Source organism: Mastigoproctus giganteus, chromosome 11 (genome assembly GCF_048544385.1).
Source record: "Mastigoproctus giganteus isolate SK-2022 chromosome 11, ASM4854438v1, whole genome shotgun sequence".
Classification (NCBI taxonomy): domain Eukaryota; kingdom Metazoa; phylum Arthropoda; class Arachnida; order Uropygi; family Thelyphonidae; genus Mastigoproctus; species Mastigoproctus giganteus.
The window spans coordinates 8,904,435-8,918,508 of NC_143585.1; the positions used below are offsets into that span (position 1 = coordinate 8,904,435).

Sequence of the window (14,074 nt, forward strand, 5' to 3'; positions counted from 1 at the left end):
CTACACATGGGAAACAGTAACCCCAGAGCAACGTATCAACTCTGAGGTACTACACTGACAGTGGTAGGGACTTGGGGTTGGTTGTGTAGGCAGATATGAAGTTCTCTGAGCAGTGCAGACGGGCTGCAAGAGTAGCTTATGGAGTATTGTCAATGATATACAGGAATTTTTCCAGCAGGGATAAGGAGGTGATTATTCCATTGTATAAGGCAATGGTCAGGCCACACCTAGAGTACTGCATATAGGTCTGGAGGCCTCATTTCAAGAAGGATGTAGAGCTGCTGGAACGAGTACAGAGAAGGGCAACAAGATTAGTGAATGGAACAAAGGGGTGCTCTTACGAAGAAAGGCTTAAGTTTTGCAAATTACAGTGTCTGGAGACTAGGCACCAGCGAGGTGATCTGATAGAGGTGTATAAAGCCTTGAATGGTTTAAGCCTGCTCAATGCTGATGGGATTCTTCCTCTAGCTCAGAAAAATCACCTGAGAGGGCATAAATTCAAATTGATGAAAGACAGATGTAGGATAGACGTGCGGAAATTTGCCTTTAGCCAGCGGGTGGTTGGTTGGTGGAACAGACTTCCATCCCTTGTAGTGGAGGTTGATAGCCTAAATAAGTTTAAGGCTCAGCTGGACAGGTATTTTGAACGAACAGAGGGGTGAAGTGGAAGTGGGGTTTTTTTTTTTTTTTTTTTTTTTTTGGCTGATGCTGCATAAGCTTGCTTTCTTGCATCAAATGCCTCTACTAATGCTAATGCTAATGCTATAAGAATACCGGACAATCCTAATCATACAGCCAATACGCTTGATCTTTTTCTCACAAACAACCCTTCTAAGTACACGGTCGAAGTGAAATGTCCTTTAGGCACTTCAGATCACAACTTGTTGATTCTCTCTTCTCCAATGGAACCTTTATCTCATGGCTATTCCCAACCTCGTGTTGTTTGGCATTACAAGAATGCAAAATGGGATGATCTGCGAGACTTCTTTTCTTCTTTTCCATGGTCGGATTACTGTTTCAAAACTTCTGATGTCAACGTTTGCTCAGATCGTGTCAGTGAAATTATTTTTGCAGGAATGGGATCATTTATCCCACAGTCCCTTTTAAAATATCGTCTTTTATCAAAACCTTGGTTTTCCAATAAATGTGCTAAGGCTGTTCAAGATAAGAATGTTGCATATCGTAATTGGCTTGTTTCTAATTCTTCAGTTTCATTTTCTGCCTACACCAAAGCTCGCAACAATTGTAAAGCAGTTATTAATCAGTCCAAACTAGAGTTTGAACAGGCTAAGAGTATAAAACTTGCTTCTTGCCCTAATGGTACCCGAGCATTGTGGTTTCTTGCCAAAGCAATTGGCCGCAACTTTTGCCCATCTCTTCTCCCACCTCTGTCCAAACCAGATGGTTCTGTTGCCACTTCAGCCAAGGATAAAGCTGACCTGCTAGCATCACATTTTCTTCCAGCTCATGTATTAATGATCTTGGTAAAATACCTCCTGCCATTCCCAACACGCTCCATTCAATGCCTCCTGTGGTCTTCCGTCAAAAGAATATCAGAAGGATTCGATGAATCTTGATGCTAAGAGAGAGCCCCAGGTCCTGATGGTATTTCTCCACTTGTTCTCAAAACCTGTGCTCCTGAACTTACTCCTATTCTTTGCGACTTTTTTCACTTTCTTATTCGAAAGGTGTTTTTCATTCTGCTTGGAAATTTGCTGATATCCAGCCAGTTCCTAAAAATGGTGACAAATCCCTCCAGAGCAATTATCGTCCCATTGCAATTACTTCATCTTTTTCCAAAGTAATGGAGAAATCAATTAACAGCTAACTCTTAAACTACCTAGAAACATTCCGTCTGATCAACGATCGCCAGTATGGATTCCATCAGTGTCGGTCCACTGGTGATATTCTGGCTTATGTTACCCATTTATTGAGTAATTCAATGGAAAGTTTCGGTGAACCACGAGTGGTTGCTCTTGACATCTCAAAGGCCTTTGATCGTGTTTGGCATAAAGGTCTTCTAAACAAGCTTCCATCTTATGGTTTGCCAACTGTTTTTAGTAATTGGTTATCCAGTTTTCTCTGTGATCGCTTACTGAGGGTGATGGTAGATGGCTCTCTGTCTTCTAACTTGTCCACTAATGCCGGTGTCCCCCAAGGTTCAGTTCTTTCCCCCACTCTTTTTCTCTTGTTTATTAATGACCTTCTTCCATTGACTGGAAATCCTATGCATAGTTTTGCCGATGATAGCACATTGCATTCCACTTTCCATTTTAAGAAACCTTGTCCTGCTCAATCAACTTGAACTTCTCGAAAATCTGCTACTAATTCCTTAAATGCCGATCTTCAGGTAATTCTCCAGTGGGGAAAAGACAACTTCGTTGATTTCAACCCTTCTAAAATTCAGTCATGTCTTATATCTCGCAAAAAGGATTATTTTACTCCTATGCTTATCTTTAGTGACACTCCAATTTCTAGGCAAAAGGATATATCTCTTTTGGGGATTAGCCTGACTTCTAATCTCTCTCTTGGCACAAGCACATTACAAATATTGCATCCTCTGCATCTAGAAAACTTGGTTTTCTCTTTCGCTCTCGGCGTTACTTTTCTTCCAAACAGCTGCTCACTCTGTATAAATCGCAAATCCGCCCTGCCACGGAATATTGTTCCCACATCTGGGGTGGTGCCCCCAAAACCTCTCTCAGGCTTCTTGATTCCATTCAGAAGAGAGCAGTTAGGATAATTAATGATTCATCTCTAACAGAGTCTCTCCACTCGCTTTCTCATAGACGCACTGTTTCTGCTGCATGCCTTTCCTACAGCTACTTCCATGGGCACTGTTCTTCTGAATTGGCTTCTATAATTCCCGCTCTCTCTTTCAAAACGGTCCGAACACGTGCCGCCACCAGCCAACATCCATTTACTGTCCAACGTCAAACTCACAGAACCAACTTTTCATCTTCCTCATTTATACATTCAAATGCCGTTTTCTGGAACAACCTTCCTTCATACGTATTTCCTGAAAATTAAAATCTACAGAAGTTCAAGTCCAATGTCAACAAATATCTTCTTTCGTCTTCTCAACCTCCAACTCAAGCACGGTACTAAGTACTGTAGGTTCTAATACCTCTCGTGTTTGGGGTTCACATAAAGAAAAAAAAAATATGCAGTATGTATCAAATACGGGACCTTTCCGCCTTTCGCTCGTATTAAGCTTTGGGAGAATCGCTTTTCACCATCTAGCAATAATCAGAAAGTTGCCTTATTTGTGGACCAATGAAAACGCCTGCCACAATCTTCTCTGTAATAAGCCTTATGAATTTCTGTTGCAAATATGTGAATGCACGACTGTTCACGTCCAAAGCCTTCACGAAATTTTACACGAGCCCCAATTTTATGTGCAGTGGTGGATAGAAAAATTTTATTTGGATCTACCAGAGGTTCAAATTCTACGTTGTTCATTCCAGGTGTTAATGATTTTCGTTGGGACCAACTCCTCTTCTTATAGTGCATATCCTTGGCACGACCATCCCGCTCTCATAGAAAGCAACAATACTTAGTGAAACCCTTTTGTAGTTATAATAAAATGGCGATTACCTTTAAATCACTACATACAAATCTTCCACTAATACTTTTTATAGTGTACACCTAAAAGGATGTTCTCCATGTTTGCGTGTGTTTCTTTTTTGTGGACGGGATATGCAAGAGGTATTGAGGGCAGCATATTTCCATTGTGTAATGCCAAAATAGTGCAAAAATGGTTGGAGAACATGCCATGGATTTCCGGCATCTTCTCTACCCCCCCCCCACTTCAATATTATCTCACTTCAAGTCTAATGAGAACGTGTGGGATATGCCGGGGAGAGCTATTCGGCAACGAAAACCTCGTCCTTTAACTGTTTTGCAGCTACGCGATGTGTTGATGGAAGATAAGATCAAAACGCACTAAAACAACTTATAGAATCCATGCTGCGCCGCACACTTGCGGTGATTCGAAACGAAGGCGGCGGTTCCGATACTGAATAAAAGTTCATATGTTTTTCCCAGTGTGTGTGTGTGTCTGTGTATTTTGTATATCTTGTGTGCATATATTTAGATTTATATTTAGATTGTGCTCGAAGTGGGCACGTATTTAATGAGTGTCCATTTAAGGAAGAGCCACCTAGTTGTATCAACTGTAAGAGACGTAGGAAGGAATATCAGCACTCGGTTAGGGACGGCACGTGTCCCGAGTACTTACGGGCATTACAGACGGCACGATTAAGGACCGCCAATGAATAATAGTTATAATAATACCAATAGAAGTTTTATTCCCGGAGATGGAGCTGTTATTGGAGATAATAATGTTCTTGCTGATTCTCCTGTGTCTTTGCTTGCTGGTATTAGGATTATGCAAATTAACGGTCAGCGTTCTAGAGCAGTATCGGACGAAATTCGAGTGTCTGCTGAGCAAAATGCTATTGATATTATTGCAATTCAAGAGCCTTATATTGTTAAAGTGCAACCTCAAAGGTAACGGGATTTCCACTCACTGCCCGTATAATTCAACCGGTCTCTGAGGAACTTAAAACATGTATTGTGGTGTTAAATAGTCAGCTTGATATCACTATAATCAATGGTTTATGCAATAGAACGGCTACTTGTATTTTGGTTACATATTTGAATTTGAATTTTTATTTAATTTCTCTATATTGCCCTCCCTCAGAAGATTTTAATTTATCCCTGAATTATCTAGAAACAACTTTAAATTTCTTGGGTCCACAGAATGTCTTAATAACTTCTGACGTAAATGCTAAATCTCCACTCTGGTTCAGTAATGGAAGTGATCGTCGTGGTCATATGTTGGAGGAATTTATTATTAATAACAGCTTAAATGTAATAAACCTACCTCAAGAAGTAACAACCTTTTCCAGCTCTGTTGGAGAATCAAATATTGATGTGACATTAACTAATTTTAATTTTAAAGCAATTGTTCGTGATTGGATGGTGATTACTGATTGGACAACAAGTGATCATCGGGTTCTATTTTTTGTTGTTACTGATTTTTCTAAACCTGGAGATCAATTTTTACTACAGCCAGCTTTAGTCAGATTTTCTATAAATCATATAAACTGGGAATTATTTGACTCATCCATTTCTGCAGATTTCCCTGAACAAGACTTTTCGTCTCTTCACTCTTTTACGGCTGCTGGAATTGCTGCCTTATTACGCCAGTCATTACTTAAGGCCTCTTACAAATCGGCCAGCAAGAAAAAGATTAGTTTAAAGACCTGTTCCTGGTGGACCTCAGAATTGTCTTCTTTAAGGAAAAAGGTACATCAAGCCCGTCGAAAATATCAGCGTCGACGTAGGGATTGGCATTCTGATGAAGTAGCTTATTTTTACTCTCAATACATTTTACTCAAACAACGTTATGTAAAGGCTATAGCCACACGTAAACGGGAAACATGGAAGGAGTTTGTTCACAGTGCTGGTAATGATAATCCTTGGGGTCTTATTTATAAGATAGCTCGTAATAAGATTCACTCTTTAGACGTATACGGCACTGTGAAAGAAGATTTCCTGGAGACTACTGATTGGATAAATACAGTTAATGTTATTCTTGACAGACTATTCCCGGTGGATGATCTAACTACTGATTCTGTTGTACATTCAAATATTCGAGTTGCAAATTCGCTTTATACCACCAATATTCAGACAGAAGAATTTACCATTGATGAGTTAACCTCTGTTGCTAAAAAGATTAATATTAAGAAATGTCCAGGGATAGATCTGGTTGAAAATACATTTATTTTGCGATTTTTCAAATTGCGTCCACAAGTACTGCTTTTACTTTTTAATAAATGTCTTCAAGAAGGTCTCTTTCCTGATATGTGGAAAATTGCGCTTTTAAAACTGATTAAAAAACCAGATAAACCAGCATTAAATCCTAGATCTTATAGGCCTATTGCACTTTTGCCAAATCTTGGGAAGTTGCTAGAGCGCCTAATGACTCTGCGTGTTACTGATCTTCTTCAGTCGAAAAATATGGTGTCCTCTAATCAATACGGGTTCTGTGTAGGGAAGTCTTGTGAAGATGCACTTGTTGAATTTGCTCGCAGCATTGAGAATTCAACATCAAAGTACACGTTAGCTACCTTTGTTGATTTCGAGGGCGCATTTGATTCTCTATGGTGGCAGAGTGCTCTCGAACGGTTACGATCAGCTGGATGCTCTCAGCAACTGTACCATCTGTTCGCAAGCTATTTCAGTAATCGTCACATTTTAGTGAAATCTAAATTTCAGGAGGTGTCTAGAGAAGTCTCACGAGGATGTCCCCAGGGATCTATCTTAGGGCCTCTTATATGGAATATGGTATTACAGGATTGGATTTCCCGTTGTTTCAGTAGCACTAAAATCATCGCTTATGCCGACGATCTCACTATCTTAATTCATGGTTCATCTAGATCTGCTATCGACAGTAATGCCAATGATGTCTTACAAAATTTATTTCAATGGACAGTGGATAATAAATTGACAATAAGTTTGTCTAAGACTAAAATGATGATCTTTGGATCACATTTAAACCCTCAACGACCCCCTTTAGTGAAGATTAATAATAACAGGATTCCACTTGTCTCTGAAACTAAATTACTTGGGATTACAATCGACTCAAAGCTTAATTTTGTCTCTCATTTAAATAATGTAACAACAAAGATCAGAAGATTCACTGGTGCTATTGTAAAAATTTCTCGTTCAGACTGGGGACTTTCTAGACGTACCATGAGAATTTATTATAATGCCGTATTCCTTCCTATGGCTACTTATGCGGCAGGTGTATGGTTTCACAGGCTTAGAACTGTTAAATTTCGATTGAAGTTGGCTACTATGCAACGCACAATATTATTATGTATGTTAAGAGCTTGTCGTACTGTTTCAACTTCTGCACTGCAGGTTCTTGCAGGTGTATTGCCATTGGACCTTCACGTTGCTTACAGAGGTCTTTGTTATAGGTTAAAAAACCAACTATCAACTGAATTTATGGGTTTGGTTCTGAACATTAATTCAGATATTAAGCAAGAACGTAATCGTTTGTGGAATGAAATGATAAATCTATGGCAGACACGCTGGGATACGTCATCTGTCGGATCTGTTACTAGGACTTTTTTCCCTGAGGTGACCTTTTGTGTAAAGCAGAAACCTGTCTGGTTCTCTTTGGATTTATATACATCCTTCCTCTTAACGGGACATGGATCTCTTAACGAAAAACTATGTCGTTTTGGTCTTTCTAGGACGGAAGCTTGTCAATGCGGGGAAAATGAAAATTGGAGCCACATTTTATTTGAATGTCCGCTGTATAATGACTTTAGAGATGTTCTTCGTTCGTCAGTTTCTACACTCTCTCATGGGCATGAAACTTTGCTGGTGGGAGACAAGAATTCTTATGTTGCTCTTCAGCAGTTTGCATCCGATGTTTTCACAAGAAGAAGAATTTGTTATACGTCTACGAATAATTCTACTTCTTTGTCTGGTGAAGCTACTCAATAGGGAGCAACATTCCCAAATTTTTTTTTTTTTTATATTTATTTTTATTTATTTTTTATTTATTTATTTTTATTTTTATTTATTATTATTTTTTTTTATTAGTTTATTCATTTATTTTCTATTTATTTATTTATTCATTTACTTTTTATTTATTTGTTTATGATTTATTTTATTTTATTTTATTTATTTATTTTTTTTTTTTTTTTCTCTCCTCTGGAGTGGGCCCCCAGAGGAATCTGGCCCATCTTTTGCCAACATCAGGTGGGTCAGAGTCTCGAATTGAGACAGTGCGAGCTCCATTGAGACTGGCCCACCTTCCCGTGGTGTGGACGAGTACCCAGAATCATCTGTCCAGGTGACTGATGATTCTGGGTAGCCAAGCGGTCAGACACAACAACAGAACACACACAGAATACACACAAACATACACTACTTATTTCTGGCCCTTCTACAGTGGTACTGTTCTTCACAGAGATACGAGGCGGAGATGAACTGACGTTCTAGGTGCCGCCCATTACAAAAACACATGTCCACATGTCCATTTAGATTTATATCATACTAAAATACACTTATTTAATTTGTCTTGTAATATTGTACATATAGCGTCAATGGATTTAAACTCTGTAATACATTGAATAAAAACTTATAAAAGTTATTTTTCTTCATGTTCCAACTAACGACCGCTTGATCACTACCTGCTAATGGCTCCTGTATTTTTAAACCCTGTGATTTCGTCTGATTCATGAGTAATGATGAGGTCAAGAGTATTCTTACTGATAGTATTTTCTGTAATATTTATTTTGGTACAAATAATAACCATCTCGTTTAATTAAAACGATTGTTTCCGTGGGTGAGTTTCTTTCCCACTTATTCCAATCAATTAAGAGCATATTGAAGTCAATCATAATAAGACATTTACACTTGCTTGCCAACGTGATCTACATGTAAGAACTGTCGTCACACTCTTCAAAGTCCTATGATATGTAGATTCCTGCTATTCCAATATGCCTTTGCTTCTAACGCACCTCACAGATTCCATGCTGGCAGATGTAATTTCTGACTCAGAGAAAGACCTTTTCGCGCTCAGGTTGCTTTTGATAGGAAATATGTCCCCACTACCCCTTCTATCTTCGCTAATTTTCCTAAATAAATTATACCTACCATAGTAGATCTCGTCACCAGCAATTTTCTGCCCCCTCCCCCCCCCACGTTGCTGTCAGCATCAGTTGTCCTAACCAGGAGTTCGAATTCAATAATTTTATTGATATTACTCTGACATTACTGTATTCAGGGTTAAATTAAGTATTTATTTGCAGTTTACTACTCACACATACACCCTATTAATTATTTTGGCACGTTTCCCTAACATTGTCTTCCCGCTCATTTGAACCGTTGCTACCCTAAAAACATCTTGCAAATACCCGCAGTGTCCGAAACAATCAATAGTTCTCGAGATATCTGCAAACACTTCTTAGTTCACTTGACAAACATACGTAGTTTCAATTCTAATCTCAACGATGTCCATTTCCACTTGCAGTCTACCAAACCCCATGTATCTTTTCTCACAGAATCTCAGTTATCGATAGATTCAACTACTACTCAACTCAGTTGCCCAAACTATTTGCTGTATGATTCCATTCGCCTCAAATGTGGTACTTGTGCACATGTTCGTTCCGATATTCCCTGTCAGAGACTTGGTAATTTGGAATCTCCTCCTTTCGATCTCTCTACCTCATTGTGCCAAATGCATCTGTTGTCTCCACAGTTCTCCCAACTCCATTAATCACTTGGAGCTCTTTGACTTCCTGTCTTTGCAACCTGAGTTTCACCAGTCCAACTTTCCTAACAGAGAGTAATTTTCCTTGGTGATTTTAATGTTCAAAACTCCATCTGGCTTCCGTTTTCTAGTCACATCGAACCAGCTGGTCGATATGCTGCGGCTTTTGCAATTATTAATGACCTTGCACACATTATTCATTTACCTATAAGAATACCGGACTATCCTAACCATACAGCCAGCACGCTTGATCTTTTTCTCACAAACAACCCTTCATAGTACACCGTCGGAGTGAGTGGTCCTTTAGGCACCTCAGATCACACAAATTGTTGATTGTCTCTTCTCCAATGGAGCCTTGATCTCATGGTTGTTCCCAACCTCGTATTGCTTGGCATTACAAGATTGCAAAATGAGATGACCTGCGAGATTTCGTTTCTTCTTTTCCTTTGTCGGATTACTGTTTCAAAACTTCTGATGTCAACGTTTGCTCAGATCATGTCAGTGAAATTATTCTTGTAAGAATAGAACCCTTTATTCCACACTCCTCATTAAAATCTCGTCCTTTATGTATACCTTGGTTTTGAAATAAATGTGCTAATGCTGTTCAAGAGAAGAATGTTGCATATCGTAACTGGCTTGTTTCCAATTCTTCAGTTTCATTTTCTGCCTACACCAAAGCTCGCAACAATTGTAAATCAGGTATTAATCAATCCAAAGTTGATTTTGAACAGGCTAAGAGAAGAAAACCTGCTTCTTGCCCCAATGGTAGCCGAGCATTCTGGTTTGTTGCCAAAGTTATTGGCAGCAACTTTAGCCCATCTCTGTTCCTCCCTCTGTCAAAACTACATGGTTCTATTGTCACATCAGCTAAGGAAAAAGCTGACCTGCTAGCATCCCATTTTTCTTCCAAAACATATATTAATGATCTTGGTAAAACACCTCCAACCATTCCCAGCACGCTCTATTGAATGCCTCTTATGGACTTCCGTCAAATGGATGTCGGAAGGCTTTTGACGAATCTTGATGCTAAGAAAGATCCAGGTTCTCGTGGTATATCGCCACTTTTTCTTAAAACATGTGCACCTGAATTTACTACTGTTCTTTGCCGTCTTTTTTCACTTTCTTGTTTCAAAGGTGTTTTTCCTTCTGCTTGGAAATTTGCTCATATCCAGCCAGTTCCTAAAAAGGGTGACAAGTCCCTCCAGAGCAATTATCGTCCCATTGCAATTACTTCATCTTTTTCCAAAGTAATGGAGAAATCAATTAACCGTAACTCTTAAACTATCCAGAAATCTTCCGTCTGATCAACGATTGCCAATATTAATTCCGTCAGTGTCGATCCACTGGTGATATTCTGGCTTATGTTACCCTTTTATGGACAAATTCAATAGAAAGTTTCGGTGAAACACAAGCAGTTGCTCTTGACAATTTCAAAGGCTTTCGATCGTGTTTGGCATAAAGGTCTCAGAACAAGTTTCCATCATTATGGTTTGTCAACTGTTCATTTTAATTGGTTATTCAGTTTTCTCTCGGATCGCTCACTGAGGGTGATGGTAGATGGCTGTCTGTCTTCTAACTTCTCCACTAATTCTGGTGTCCCCCAAGGTTCAGTTCTTTCCTCCACTCTTTTCCTCTTGTACATTAATGACCTTCTTCCATTGACTGGAAATCCTATTCATAGTTTCGCCGATGATAGCACATTGCATTCCACGTTCCATTTTGAGAAATCCTGCTCTGCTCAATCAGCTCCAACTTCTCGAATATCCGCTACCAATTCCTTAAGTGCCGGTATCCAGGCAATTCTCCAGTGGGGCAAAGACAACTTTGTTGATTTCAATCCTTCTAAATCTTAGTCTTGTCTTATATCTTGCAAAAACGAGTCTTCTGCTTCTATGCTTACCTCTGGTGACACTCCGATTTCTTGGCAAAACGATATATCTCTTTTGGGGATAAACCTGACTTGTAATCTCTCTTGGCACAAGTACATTACAAATATTGCTTTCTCTGCATCTAAAAAACTTGATTTTCTCTTTCGATCTCGGCGTTACTTTACTTCCAAACAGCTGTTCACTCTGTACAAATTTTGAATCTGCCCTACCATGGAATATTGTTCCCACATCTGGGGTGGTGCCTCCAAAACCTCTGTCAGGCTTCTTGATTCCAGAAGAGGGTAGTTAGGTTAATTAATGATTCATCTCTAACAGATTCTCTCCACTCGCTGTCTCATAGACGTACTTTTTCGTCTGCCTGCCTCTTCTACAGATACTTCCATGGTCACTGTTCTTCTGAATTGGCTTCTATAATTGCCGCTCTCTCTTTCAAAACAGTTCGAACACATGTCGCCAGCAGCCAGCATCCATTTACTGTCCAACTTCAAAGTCACAGAACGAACTTTTCAGCTTCCTCATTTATTCATTCAACCGCCGGTTTCTGGAACAACCTTCCTTCATATGTATTTCCTGAAAATGACAGTCAACAGAAGTTCAAGTCTAACGTCAGCAAATACCTTCTTTCATCTTCTCAACCTCCAACCCAAGCACGATACTAAGTACTACAGGTTCTAATTCTTCTTGTGTATGCGGTTTCATTAAAAAAAAAAAAAAGCATTACTTTGATCCACATCATCAATAAACAGGGATCTCTATTAACTTTCTTTGTCTCACCTAAGTATTAGTTTTCCTAAACCATTAAGATGTCCTGAATGATACAGGCAAATATACTTGCGGTACCTTTGTTCAAATGAATACCGTCTCCACAATTAGATTCCTTCAACCTACAAATGGTCACGCTAATAAACTTTCCCACTGCAGATCTGCAGACTCCCCCATGGCTTTAGTTACTCCACAAAGCTTTAAGCATATAATTTCTCCGATCTTATCAGAATTGCAGGCACACTCCAAATTCCAGGCAGTTTTTTTTTTTTTTCAGGGGATCCTATATATATCCAACAAATCTTTAGCAGGTGTTTTTTGTTTGATATATTTTCTCCACATAAATAGTAATATTCTGTTTAATTCCCCCCTAACGCGGAGATGGGGAACCCCCCGGTGTCGTCAGACAACTAAGACTCCCCCCCCCAAATCTGACAGTCCGTGGTAACACGTTTTTCTCCCGCAAACACACTCTGTTCTGGTGCACCCATTTTTATTAAAAAAATGCTGTCTGTGTTTCTGAGAATAGTCACCTAATAAAACCAAATATTCTTCAACTGGAGCAGTGTACACTTGACTAGTCTGTTCTGTTCTGGGACCTGAGACGCCTCCGTAGCCAGGTGGGCAGGAGCATCAGTGCATAGCGCATGCTTCTTGATTAGACCGGGGTTGGAGCCCGTGACCACCAAATACGGAGGATGCGGAAAGGTCAGGGAATGACCACCGCATATCCGCGGAGCAATATGGCCTTCGTTGCTAATGCTCCTAAAAATCAACTAACAACAACAACTGGGACCTGAATCGGGGGTGCATTATTTGACAGGTCACGAGATACTTGAGTCTCTGACGAGCTTCCAGTTGCATTTGTTTCTAAGGCAAGCACCCCTTTCTTCAGTGACTGAAATTTTAATATATGGCACATGCAAGAGAAACGACGAACTCATGATTCACACTGGGATTGCCCTTCAAGGACACCATTGCGCAGAAGGTAACGGTTTCCTTGGACGACATATTGAAACCGTTTTTGTAACGGCAAGTATTTAGGTAAAATTTCAACTTAAGAAAGATTACATAATTAAAATTTTTAATGTCCTACAGAATTTAAATTATAAAAGTATTACAAAATTTTAGTAAACCAAGGATTAGTGAAATGAAACTGTTAACATAAATTTATCCAACAGTGAAGTTGAAATTATGCTACAGAAGTTACTGGAAAGAGTTGAAGTTAGAAGAAATACTTTAGTTAAGGATTAAAGTTCCAAAAATTGTAAAACGTAATTTCGTAAAATTACTCAGATAAGATCTGTAAATTACATAAATTAAATTTAAACGAATTTTAAACAAAAGTTTTGTCTACCAGACGCGTGATATTTAACCTTTAGTTAAGCCACCGGAATTAACTAAAAACACTGCTCTCTTCGCTTCATTGCTCACTTTTCAAAATCTGTATTCAGAGACTTTTTTCAGCCGGATTCTCCTAAATTATCTTCTGCTATTTGCTTTACTAGACCGAGCCCATGATAATGTTCCCTCTAGATCATTAAAATAATGATTATCTTACCCTGTAATCTGTCTGCGAATTTCTTTGAGCAAACTTCAGTACTGGCCTCAGAAATTTAGAACTTCCAGGCTTCACAGGTTAAATCTATAACACTTTGAGAAAGCTTGCCCACCTTATATGCCCACTTTATATTGGTCGCAAAATGAAAATAAATGACGTCGATGAACAGATAACATGTACTTGATAACCTTCACTAGAACAAGTTTACGTTCTTCACATTCGCCATCTTATTCGTTTAAGAAACTGGAACTCACGTTTTTTATAAAAAAATAATAATAAAATAAAATAATTTGTTTTTCGAATGAACAGCAAATATAATCATTTTATGATTTTTTTGGCGTGAGAGTGGTCCTTGTTTTTATCTATTTGTTATTTCTGATCTCATGATAAAGCACGTAATAAATCTCAACAGCGTTGCAAATCAAAGTGAGCGCTAAAGGTGAATTTAATGTGCATGAGAATATTTAAATAAATAAGCTTTATTGCGAAGAATTTTTTTCAAAAAAACAAACTTTTATGTATGATTTTTTTCAAATAATATTCTTCCAGATTTGACCATTC

General features: G+C 38.8%; 1 protein-coding gene across 1 annotated transcript in view; it reads right to left on the reverse strand.

Moving 5' to 3' along the window:
* Positions 1 to 13,638, reverse strand: part of LOC150077689 (alpha-tocopherol transfer protein-like) — a 65,260-nt gene extending 51,622 nt beyond the window's left edge. Inside the window, exon 1 of the mRNA XM_090385557.1 lies at positions 13,514 to 13,638. The gene's annotated coding sequence lies outside the window, so the exon portion shown is untranslated. The remainder of the gene's footprint in view (positions 1 to 13,513) is intronic.
* Positions 13,639 to 14,074: the final 436 nt, after the last annotated feature.